Source organism: Phycodurus eques, chromosome 10 (genome assembly GCF_024500275.1).
Source record: "Phycodurus eques isolate BA_2022a chromosome 10, UOR_Pequ_1.1, whole genome shotgun sequence".
Classification (NCBI taxonomy): Eukaryota; Metazoa; Chordata; class Actinopteri; order Syngnathiformes; family Syngnathidae; genus Phycodurus; species Phycodurus eques.
Genome location: NC_084534.1, coordinates 25,698,460 through 25,710,805, shown reverse-complemented (window position 1 = coordinate 25,710,805; position 12,346 = coordinate 25,698,460).

Below are 12,346 nucleotides of genomic sequence, written 5' to 3'. Positions count from 1 at the left end.
CCGCTTCAATTGTACCTGAAATTTAATTTCTCTTCAAAAGAAAGATCCAATCTGTTTCAAAGAAAAATACTGCAAGAACACACTTTGATTTGTCTCGGGACTACACCTTTTAAAGTTTTCAATTTAACATAAAACACAGAATCCAACAAAAGAAAAAGTCCATTTTAATGAAAACTCATTAATATGCCTTCGCCTCAAATGCACTTTTTTTTTTTTTTACATTTCTCCAGCTAGCCACCAGGTGCACCCTGGAACGTTAAACTGTTGTATTACTGTACTTGCATTAGCCTACCTAATAATTTAGTAAATAACAATTCCCATTATTTCGTCATTGTGTTTTTTGCTTTTCTGTTGTACAGAATTATATGTTGTATCAATCGGTACACCGATTGATACAACATATAATTTTACATATTTTATTCATAATTGTATCTATTTTTATATATTTAAACTCATCATACATGTTTCAAAAACAATTATCAAAAGTTTACATTGTGTTCTTTAATATATTGTAAAATATATTGGAAATAAAAAAAATATTTCATGTCTTTTTATTTAATTTAAAGGCTTGATAATAAACTATATTCAAATTCTTGTCAATAACGTATTAATCTAAATGACATTTTATATCAATGTATGAAAAATATTCCTTATATGTTTTACAAAAGCAAAATACAATAAAATAAAAAAAGCTATTCTCACAATGGATACACAACATAGCTGAAATGTGTCATAAATGGTAAATCTTTCCTATGAACTGATTTTATGATTTTTTTTTTTTCTCCTTGCAATTCAGTTCTTCCATTAACCATGCTGGTGTTTAATGGCATGCTGTGAGGCAATACGAACTCATTTAAAGATGTAATATTTTACATTTCATGGAGCAGTTTGACGCACTGGCGCCACAGAAGACCTCTGTTTAAACATTTACAAATCTATATGCACGGATCATTAAGGTGTCGGATGCAAAAATCCATTGCCGTGAACGTGCGGGCAAAAATCAATCAATCAAATTACATTTGGCCAAGGTACCGGTTAAAAGTAAAAGAAAACATTTTATTGTTGAGTAAATTATTACATTATTATACAATAAGCGAGGATATTCTTCTATTCTCCAGTGAATACATGCAAATGAACAGATCTTTGGGGAGACGGAACACCTACTAATAGGTATTATTTTGTGGCAACACATAATTGCAACGAGCAACCAGGAATTCTTTCCCAGCGCATAGAGGTGGCGCGCCATCCATCAAGCCGCTCGGATGCCTTATCAGGAGATTACTTGATAAGTTGCCCTGCCTAATCTAGTTAGCATAGTAATTTTTCATATTTTAACGATTCATTTCCTCAATAAATGTGTGTCTGCGGACACTCCTTCCGCTAAATGGTGGAGTCGAGACACGTGTTAGGAGCTTTTGTGGTGAGGAAAATGCAACATTCTTACATGATTTCCTTCATTTTCCTTCTGGAGATCCATAATGGATATCTTAATGATTGCTATACAGTTGTGCCTTGACTGAGTTCAATTAGTTAGAAACTCAAAACATCATTATTGCCATAAATCTGTTCTAGATCCCCAAAACAAACATTTGTAACAACTCAAATTTTTGCTCGCAACCCAGCAACGGCTCCTACCTTGAAAAACTCATAAGTTAGTCACTCATAAATTGAGGTACCATTGTACATGCTTATTTCTTTTTATCACTTAGTCACACAGAAAATAAAATTGCCTGCAGTACACTGAACCCCCATGTACAGGATTACTGCCTTTGAATTTCCCCATGTGCATTTGTCGATAAACACATGCAGAAACCCTAATGCTTGTTGCTTTTCAAGGCACGGGTCGGCCCACACAACCCGAGGTGTTCTCTGCAACTTTGGACTTTTCGCAGAGTCTAAAGAGGACATCCAATAAATTTCATCAGATGCTATCGTGAGCCAGCATGTCTTTTAATCTCGCGACGAGCAGGCGGTGGTGTTTAGTCGGACCGCGCTGTATCTCACTCACGCAGGCCTCTTCGCCCGGGCCTGTGCTGCGGACCGTTAAAAGCGCTCACGATAGACACGATAAACCGCACGTACAGTTTACTCCAGGTGGGGTTTGGTAATCATTGATAATGCATTTTAGTTCTGATTCGTGTTTTCTGGATATCACACATGTTGCACTCGTGCTGCCAGGTGAGTTTTAAGAGTAATTCTAACTAGGATTTTTAAAACATCAGTTGTCCACAGACATCAGTTGTCCACAGACAGGTTGATTACCTTAATTTTTCAAGTTGCTAAAAATAAATTGATCCAATGCCAAGTCAGTCGTCCTTTAAAATCTATGAAGAGGTGACAGTTTGTTTTGCTAATCATGTTTATCATAAAAGTTCCCAGCATTCACTTTCAATTAAATTGATACTTGATCACGTCAGTTTGCCAATTTCCATATACACACTAAACCTAATCTATAGTAAACAATGCTAAGAGTCAACATGCTGTGTGGGGCCTGATTGCTGGCGCAGTCAATTATCCACTGTTCTGTGTTCTCATCCTAATCACACAAAGCCATTCTTGATGCACACTTGTTTACTGTATTCCTCTCTCACACACAAACACACACATTTACAGAGGCATCAATTGCAGTTGCAAGACAATATGCACGGATTACATCAGCATAAACATCCAGCGGCGGGTGACCTTTTAATGAAGGCTGAGCCGTGAACAATTCTGTGGAGATGATGGAATTCAGCAATTTATTTAAAGGACACCAACATAATGAGCATTTTTTTTTTTTTTGTCACAATGTAAAACAGTTTTGAGGTGCCTTAATTATTCTGTGGCATGCTTGCATTAAAAAAAAAAACAAGGATAGAGAATTATAGCACTTTTCTTATTTCTTGTCTCGTTGAAATCAGCGTCTTTTAAGGGCGGCTCTCTACCGTGCCCCATATACTGTTGGGCCAATGGAGAGTCTGGCTTTCGTTACCATGATGACCTGGGGCTAGGGCGTTGCAACTAAGCGAGCTATAATAACATTTTCACTCACTGCACTCGATACACTATTGTATATATAGTGTGCATATAGTGTGCCTATCCGTGCATGTAGTGCATGCAGTGGACACAGCACCAAACACAAATAGCCTTTCCCCACCCCCACCAGGTCGACAACTTAATCAAACCGGTTATCAGAAGCTAACACCGTTGGCTAGTGCTAATCTGTCCATCCAACAAAACTCACTGCAGCTCTGCTTACCGTTTGACTCTGATATTATACAAGGGTTGTCCCATAGGGATGTTTCTAAATGATAGTCTTCTATGTGATAGTGTTTCAGACTAAATAGTCTGTTCGTTACTTGAAAGTGGCTCTGGATCTTCACCCAGCCATGGGTGGAGAAACTCCGTCTCCATGCGGTTATTTTGTAAATGAGCCCCACTGTTACATAACAGCAGGGTGAAAGTGCAGAACGGCTTCCACACAGACCCATTTTCAGAACCAGGGAGAGAAAGATTTACTTGGTAGTTTAATTTTCACATTTGAACGATGTGCAGCAACAATTTGTGTATAAAAAGTCAACCATGAATCTTGAAAAGGTATCTGAAAAGGTATATAACCAAAATAATACAAACAGTACGATGCAGTGCAGCTGTTCACCACTTCAACCTACAGTCATAATAATAAGCATAGTGTTCAAGTGAGGGCCACCGTACACCGAACCGTCACCAACCGATTACTTTACAGTAAGCGACTGCACGCAGCACATCTACCGACACACTACAATGGATTAAAAGTGACCCCTGGTGTATTCATCGGGAAACAATGTTTTTAAGGCTTCATATACAGTGTTTTTTATTGAACCACAAACAACATGGTGCGATTGTCAAGGAAGAAGCGGATTGCCCCAGCCGCTATATGTGACCCTCCAGCACGGAACCTACCATCTGTGGATGTCTAACTAATGCTCTGTTTAACTTCTATGGATTGATCCTCTAGCATTTTGTTGCCAGATCAGATTGGTTCATCCTGCTGTTTGTTGATATTGAATGGATTGAAGGTCAGAGTGTAAATCTTATTTTTGAAGGGAAACAATCCCTTTCAGAGTGTTTCAAAGAGGGAGAGAAAAAACACTAATCCTTAATATCACAAATGTGTATAAGCCCCTCTTTTCTTCTACTTTTGTTTTTACTTTGACCTTTTGCATCACGAGTGGCATCAAATCCAATTCCGAGGTCCGCTTCATCAGGGTGATCTCGGCAAGCTGTGAAAAGCCACAGTCGTCATCCAGCGCAGGGTCCTGACATTTAAATAAAAGATGATGCAATCCAAATGAAACGCCACTCTCGCTACAAAAATCTGATAACACAGAATAGCTTTTACCCCATTTCATAAGGAGGTCCTTACTTGGCGGGAGAATTATTTTTATCTCCTGTGCTACACTGCCAGGCCGTTAAATATTCATGGGAATGCTTGCGCCATATTTACATACAATTGGCTCTCTGTAGGTTAGTCTCTCTCGAGGGCAGGCTTTTTTTTTGCGTCGATTACCTAACTTTACATTCTGTTGAACTAAGAGTAAGTCATGACACAAGTTGGCGGGTTTGTGTCTCACATTCGGACATATTGAACGCCGTCGCGTCGCTTCATCGTCAAGAAACGGAACGCGATGAATATTTCATCCCTGCCTGATGCTGCACCTTTGCCGCCTGCATACAGATGTTCACCGCATTAAAACGCTGTTTCGCTCCACCATGTTTCTCATTTAGGGGGCTCAGACGGTGTCATCAAGCGCTTTGTCAAAGAAGCGCCAATTTATTGTCGCCTAGCGCGAGTGAAATGAATATGCATGGTTTTCCCAGGTGTGTAGCAGAGATATTTTAGTTTAGTCCAATACTAAGGAACAGAACAACAAAACAAGCTAGAGTTCATATTTCAGAGTGAGTCGAGTCATTATTTTACCATGTAATATAAAAAGATGCCCATCTGTCCATCAATTTTCTACCACTTATCTAGATTATGCTCAAAAGTGAGCTGGCGCTTATCCCATCTGACTTGGGTCAAGAAGCTGTGGTGGCCAGTCAATCCCAGGGCAATCATTCACACTTAATTTAGCCTTCTATTAACGCCTTCCTATGAGGAAACAGAGTCTGGGGTCTCTGAGGCTGGCTCTCCTATCTCTGGGGTTGAGGTCACCGGGGTGGTTAAAAAGCTCCTCGGTGGATGAGATTCGCCCGGAGTTCCGAAAGGCTCTGGATGTTGTGGGGCTGTCCTGGTTGACACGCCTCTGCAACATCGCGTGGACTTCGGGGACAGTGCCTCTGGATTGGCAGACTGGGGTGGTGGTCCCTCAAGAAGGGGGACCGGAGGGTGTGTTCCAACTACAGGGGGAATCACACTCCTCAGCCTACCTGGCAAGGTCTATTCAGGAGTGCTGGAGAGGAGGGTCCGTCGAGAAGTCGAATCTCAGATTCAGGAGGAGCAGTGTGGTTTTCGTCCTGGCCGTGGAAAAGTGGACCAGCTCTACAACCTCGGCAGGATCCTCAAGGGTGCATGGGAGTTCGCCCAAGCAGTCTACATGTGTTTTGTGGACTTGGAGAAGGCGTTCGACCGTATTGGATTCCACCAAGGCTGCCCTTTGTCACCGATTCTGTTATGGACAGAATTACAAGGCGCAGCCGAGGCGAGGAAGCGGTCCGGTTTGGTGGCCTCAGTATTGCATCTCTGCTTTTTGCAGATGATGTGGTTACGTTGGCTTCATCAGGCCGTGATCTCCAACTCTCACTGGAGTGGTTCGCAGCCGAGTGTGAAGTGGGTGGAAAATAATAGACAGTAATATATCTTGTAGCGGCTGGGACGAGAATCAGCACCTCCAAATCTGAGACCATGGTCCTCAGTCAGAAAAGGGTGGCGTGCCCTCTTCAGGTCAGGGATGAGATCCTGCCCCAAGTGGAGGAGTTCAAGTATCTTGGGGTCTTGTTCACAAGTGAGGGAAGAATGGAACGGGAGATCGACAGGCGGATTGGCGCAGGGTTTGCAGTGATGCGAACTTTGTATCGGTCCGTTGTGGTGAAGAAGGAGCTAAGCCGAAAGGCGAAGCTGTCGATTTAGCGGTCGATCTACGTTCCTACCCTCACCTATGGTCATGAGCGGTGGGTCATGACTAAAAGAACATGATCTCGGATACAAACGGCCGAAATTAGTTTCCTCCGCAGGGTGTCTGGGCTCTCCCTTAGAGATAGGGTGAGAAGCTCGGTCATCCGGGAGGATCTCAGAGTAGAGCCACTGCTCCTCCACATCGAAAAAGGAGCCAGATGAAGTGACTGGGGCATCTGATTCGGATGCCTCCCGGACACATCCCTGATGAGGTGTTCCGGGCACGTCCCACCGGGAGGAGACCCCGGGGACAACCCAGGACACGCTGGGGAGACTACATCTTTTGGCTGGCCTGCGAACGCCTCGGGATCCCCCCGGAAGAGCTGGATGAAGTGGCTGGGGAGAGGGAAGTCTGGGCATCCGCGCTAAAGTTACTGCCCCGCGACCCGACCTCGGATAAGCGGTAAAAAATGGATGGATGGATGGATGGATGGATATCGAGTGAAATTTCAGGGTCAACCTGAAAGGCACTGCAACCTTTACAGGTGAACTTAATTGGACAAACTAGAATGAATATGTCCAACTGTACTTTCGACACAATTAGGCTGTTCTCTAACAACAGGTGTTTGTGACACGCTAAGCCCAGTGGCCACTTCCCTCTGAGAATATCCTCTTTGAAGCTTCGCAATGGTGAGGCACCTGCAGATCAGTCGTTTGGTGTCGTCTTGGTCACAAGATTTTAAAATATGAACCACACGATGAAGGGGACTTTTTATGTAAAGACCAATTCTAATGGAACCTGGCAATATATACAAGGATCAAACAGCTTTTGTGAATTTTGCCATTCTGCTCCTGGTTAGAGAACAGCAGGTTGTGCAAAAAACACCAACAATGAACAGCTGGAAATGTGCATTCAAAAGCTTGGAAAACATCAAAATAAGTTCACATTTAAAGGTTATCTTACATTTTAGGTTTTATCCTGAAATTTCACCCGAAAGACCAATTTCCTTAATTGTTTGTGAGAAGTGTATGTTGGTGTGTAAAAACCCACTACTTATATGAGACGTCATGGAGGACTGATAATGTAAAATGGTCCAATTAGGCCCAATTATTAGTATGTAGTACAAACAATTAGGAGTCTTTCTTCAACTGAGATTGACTCGTTCATTGATTCAGGTGTGTCCCAAGCATGTTTGCCTCCTCGTCATCGTATTCCCAGGAGAGCCCTGAGGCATTATGGGCTATGACAGCAGCTCCACTGAATCCATGCGGCCCCTTGCAGAGAGGCTTCAACTAATCCAACACACACGCCCTAAACTAAAGTAGCTGGTCACAATTACAGATTTTTCAAGAGGTGAGATTCGTTGTCTATCTAGTTTTTCCGCTCCTTTACTCTGAATCCTCTTGATGTGCTGTCTTCCCATGAATTTTGCATGGATTCCTTGCCAGCCCATCAGTGGTCCTTAATAAAATCACTGCGTAATGCCGAGGTAAATTACACCCTAATTGTGGTGGCATCAATTAATTATTCATCTGCAGCTTCCCTGACAAAGCCTCCGATGTAGCATTAGCATTCTGTGAGGAAGACGTAAAGGACTGCATGTACAACGAGTGCAAATTGAATTATATAACAGGCTCCTCCTTGTCACCGCAGCTTTGTTTACTGAACTCTGGTTTAAAATTGCAGCTTTATTGAGAAATGATTGTGATGGATATGTTGCGCATGCTAACACACTTAAGCTTAGAGGGAAAATTAGATTTACTGGAGAAGAAAGCAACATCTTGCACCGTGTACTGTAATCTTGCAGTGTGAGTGCAGTGGGATGTTTATAAGAAACAAATAAACTAACCAATTAGGTTGACTACATACCAAGAAAAACGACTGGACTTTCTTTTACCGTCTTATGTGACTTTGGAACATTCAAGTATCTCTACTGCAAAGACGACAAATAGTCAAGGTAATTCTTTATAAAAAAAAAAATTTAAAAAAATAATTCCTTGTCAACCACACATTTGTGCAGTAACTTGTTGCTAAGAAATTGTGGGAAGAAAAATGGCAACAACAGTCGCGCTTATTTTACAATTGTATTGACTACTCAGTCCATAGTTTTGGCCTGGACCATATTTGTAGACAAAGGACAGATAGAGGTGACAGGAAAAGTCTTTCAATGACAACAGCCAAGTAAAGGAAGTAGTGTTTCAAGTAATTTACATGTCATGAAATCGGCAATGTTTGGCCTATCAAGAAATACAATGCGAACCAACCATTGGGTCTTATCTGAAATTTGGACATCATCTGGACATTTTAGCTGTGATGCTCCATTGTTATTTTGGTTGTGGATAATCTCCATTTTCATAACAGTTTATAAGCATTTAGACAGAAAAGTTTGCTTTTATACACTAGGTTTCAAAATGTCACATCAGATAATATTAAAAACATCTTCAAAAAAGTGACATACAGTAAGTCAAATGTACCTTTTAATTGCTTTTATACAATTACATCTCTGGAGTCCACCACATCCACTCATTAATTGTGAAAATTACACAACTAAGTACTGCGATTGGCTGGCGACCAGTTCAGGGTGTACCCCGCCTTTCGCCGAAGATTGCTGGGATAGACTCTAGCACCCCCGCGACCCTAGTGAGGATAAGCGGAACGGAAGATGAATGAATGAATGACATAACTAAGTCAATCATTTTGTGTGCTTTATATTTCCAAAAATGCAGTTGTGCCATCTTAATTTCATTTTAGAATGAGAATCTTTTTTGTGTTTGGCGAAGAATTTGCTACACTACTTGACTGATTGTAATTTGGTGGCTTCTGAATGAAGTGCTGCCTCCAAAAGTGGAAATACAATTGATGCTTTTACCGTCTTTACAGGCACTCACTTTTTGTTCAGGCACTGGGCTACCACTTCTGCAAGTAGTAGTAGCCACTAGCCTCGTTTCAACCCCCGAGTTCTCCCCTAGTTATCATTGTAACAGAAGCTATACTCCACATTGTCCTGCAGTATAGGGGTGGGTGGGGTGAGTAGTGGCTCATTTACACGAGACAAGACCTACCCCTCAAAACAGGTTGATTTGATTGAATTATTTTAAATTGTGATTTTAAAAAAATTATGTCTCTTTTAAAGATTACAAGACAGATTTTTTTTTTTTTTTTTTTTTTAATTGAACGACAAAGCTTATTTTCACAAATCCGCTGGATCTGTTGGGGTACACATAAGACATTGATTGGTAACATACCTAAATGCATAAGAAATAGACAAGCTTAAACAAGAGTGTCATCCTTTCTAGCACCAACCACAACAAATTGGTTTTCAAAGCTGACCAAGGTGGCACTTTGACTGCATAATCCATTATGGTACTGAAGCATGAAGAGCTTTTTTTTTTTTTTTTTATAAATATGTCCCTGCGGGGGACACAAGCGATATCGTAAATGTGTGACTGCTGATGGCTTTTATTTGCAGGATGGATGCTCGGGCGGTCTCCCATTATGTAACGGAGCTTTATTGAAAAGCGCACCCCTACCTGTGCGACACTCCCGACGTGGAAAGAACAGCTAGTTTGCATTGAGCAATTCCCAGTCAATTTTCCCGACTCCCTCAAGCGGAAAATGAGCAAAGTGCAGATAAGATACAAGTGCACCGTTGGGGTACGTCATATATATCGGCTTTTCGGTGGCAAACAGTGAACGTCCTGTAGACCAGCTCGGCTGGACATGCTTGAATCACATTGCATAAATATTCTCGCATGATCTCCACAGTAATGCTCCAGCAATCATTTACAGTAATTATTCTCTTTTATTTTTACTTTGTAGTTGTCACTGCCCTGAGCGCATCAGTGAGTGAATCGACAAAACAAGGTCAGACAAAAAAGTCCAGTGACAAATAGTGATGAATGCCCTGTACTTACATCTTGAATGTAATATTATTCAAAGTCAGTAGTGTTCTCATTTGACAACAAAAACTCAAGTTTTGAAGACTTTTAGTGACTTTTTTTTTTTTTTTTTACAGAATACTGTATTTGGTATAAACATCAGTTGTGAATTGTAAATTACACATACTTATAACTGGGAGAAATTTAAGGATTTCTTTCCCCCTCTTCTGACCAAAGTCAGCAAAAGGCTGGAGAAGATTATCCTGAGGGATTATCCTCTGTTGTGGGGTGTGTTAAAAGTGTTTTTTCTTTCCTGGAAAATGGTCGGGAGCCAACAATTATTAATGATCTGTTCAATAGTTACAATCACAAATCTTAGTGTGATTAGCACCGAAGTCGGACAATCTATGGCCTCGGATAACGTATCTCCCAAGTCATTCACTGCAGTCAAAATGACAAGAAAAGCTTGCTTAGCTTCTTCTGCTTCTTCTTCTACTACTACTACTCTTTCTTCTATGGCACCATGTTGCCTCTCACAGGTCAGTCTTGGTACTATGACAGTACTGTACTATAAAGGGCTACACAGATCCCGATTTTTAACACAACCGATTTTTATTATTTGAGGGACCCCACATGGCGAGGGAAAAATTATGTTACCTAAGAGCCTTTTGTTTTTCTTTAAATAGAATCTTGAGTTAAGAGGATAGCTATATAATCATGAAACACTGTACAAATGCTAAAATTAACATAAATGCAACAGCAAACGTCAACGATTTGGGATAAAGTTGTTTCTAGTCGACCATGCTGCTGACAACATCTCAGATAATAAGAACTGATGCTCATCAGCGGCAAAGAGCTTTTGCGGTGGATCTGATTGATCCACGTCGAACCAGCACGATCGATGTGACGGACACGCAGGAGGTTGTTATTTGACCAAGCTAATCAGCATCTGCCATCTATTTTAAAAGCTAACAAGGATTCACAACCTTTTCAGTATTGCAAATCGAGACTAGATTCTTGTGTTTTTAACACATGGCGCTTTATATTAAGTACAGCCACACAATCTAATCATAAGATTGAGGCGCAGAGTAAACTCTGTCCACAAGATGTCCTCACTCTTTCAGAATGCACTTATGAGTCTGCCATAACTTTAGCTTCTTTCAACAGCATGCCACGACCAGCTCATTTTATACTTGCCAGCCCGTATTAGCTGCAGACAGCACCTACTTAAACCATGCAGGTGGAGGCTGCGATGAAGCTGCTGATGATAAAGAATTCAAACATTTTGCAGTCTTTCTGTTCTTGTTCCATTCCTGGGCTCAAAGCCAAAGGGCCGCTGCGCAACAGTGCAACCGGGCTCTTGTCTTTCAAATTGTATACCTCAACACAGCGGCCATCTGGCTTCTCTCAGAGGCACACAGTGACAGTGATCCAAAATAAAACAGGTCAGGCACTCGGTGAGGAATATTTTATTGTTATTTTTTTTAAAAGGCATCAGCTCAGTCTTCATTTTCGTTTTAAAACGGCAACAGATGACATGCATATTAACAAAGAAATTAACCAATTTGATTTTTTTTTTTCTACTACAAAATCAAAGGTGTGGTCACAGCTTTGATTTCGGGGTGGAAGACCAAGCCCTGAATTAATGTTCTTCTGGATGAATGGACACAAATTCACCATTTTTTTGGTATAATTCTATTGGGTTACCATTAGTGGTACGGTACACTAAAGGGTGGAGCCAGACACTGCAGATGACTGGTCAAAACAGAACCCTATGATGTTTTGCCACTCAAATACAGCAGCAACATTTCACCAGGATCACGTTAGGGTTTACGAATCCAAACAGTGTCAAAGTGAACTGAATTATACCAGTTGGTGGTTTCACAGCTCCTGAAGTAGTAATGTTTAGGTGTCCTAATACTTGTGTCCAACCGTGCTGATGTTTTCTCACTATGGAGGCGCACTCCGGCTTGGAAAGCTCTGATCTACGGCGCTGCAGCAGGAATTGCCCTCATTGGATAAACCGCTCCCTGATATATAGCAGCCTCTGTTGTTTTTCTATTGTTTCCGTAACCCTGTGCCAATTTTCCTTGTTCCCCTCAAGGTCAGCTCTGCATGCTGCTATACCAAGTAGGGGATCAACTCTCCCGTCTTAATACCCCCCAAGCTCCCACGTTAGTAGACGGACTTGACCGTCCGTAGTAGACGGACTTGACCGTCAAGTCTACTACGGACTTGTACGTCAATCATTTCTGCGGCAATCGTACAGGTGTAGTATGCTAAAATAAGGTACTTGAACATCATACAGCTATAACATAGACGGATAGTTTGTGTATCAATACTGTAATGTAAGCAAAAACGATACATCAGTATATGGATATTTTAGTGAACCTC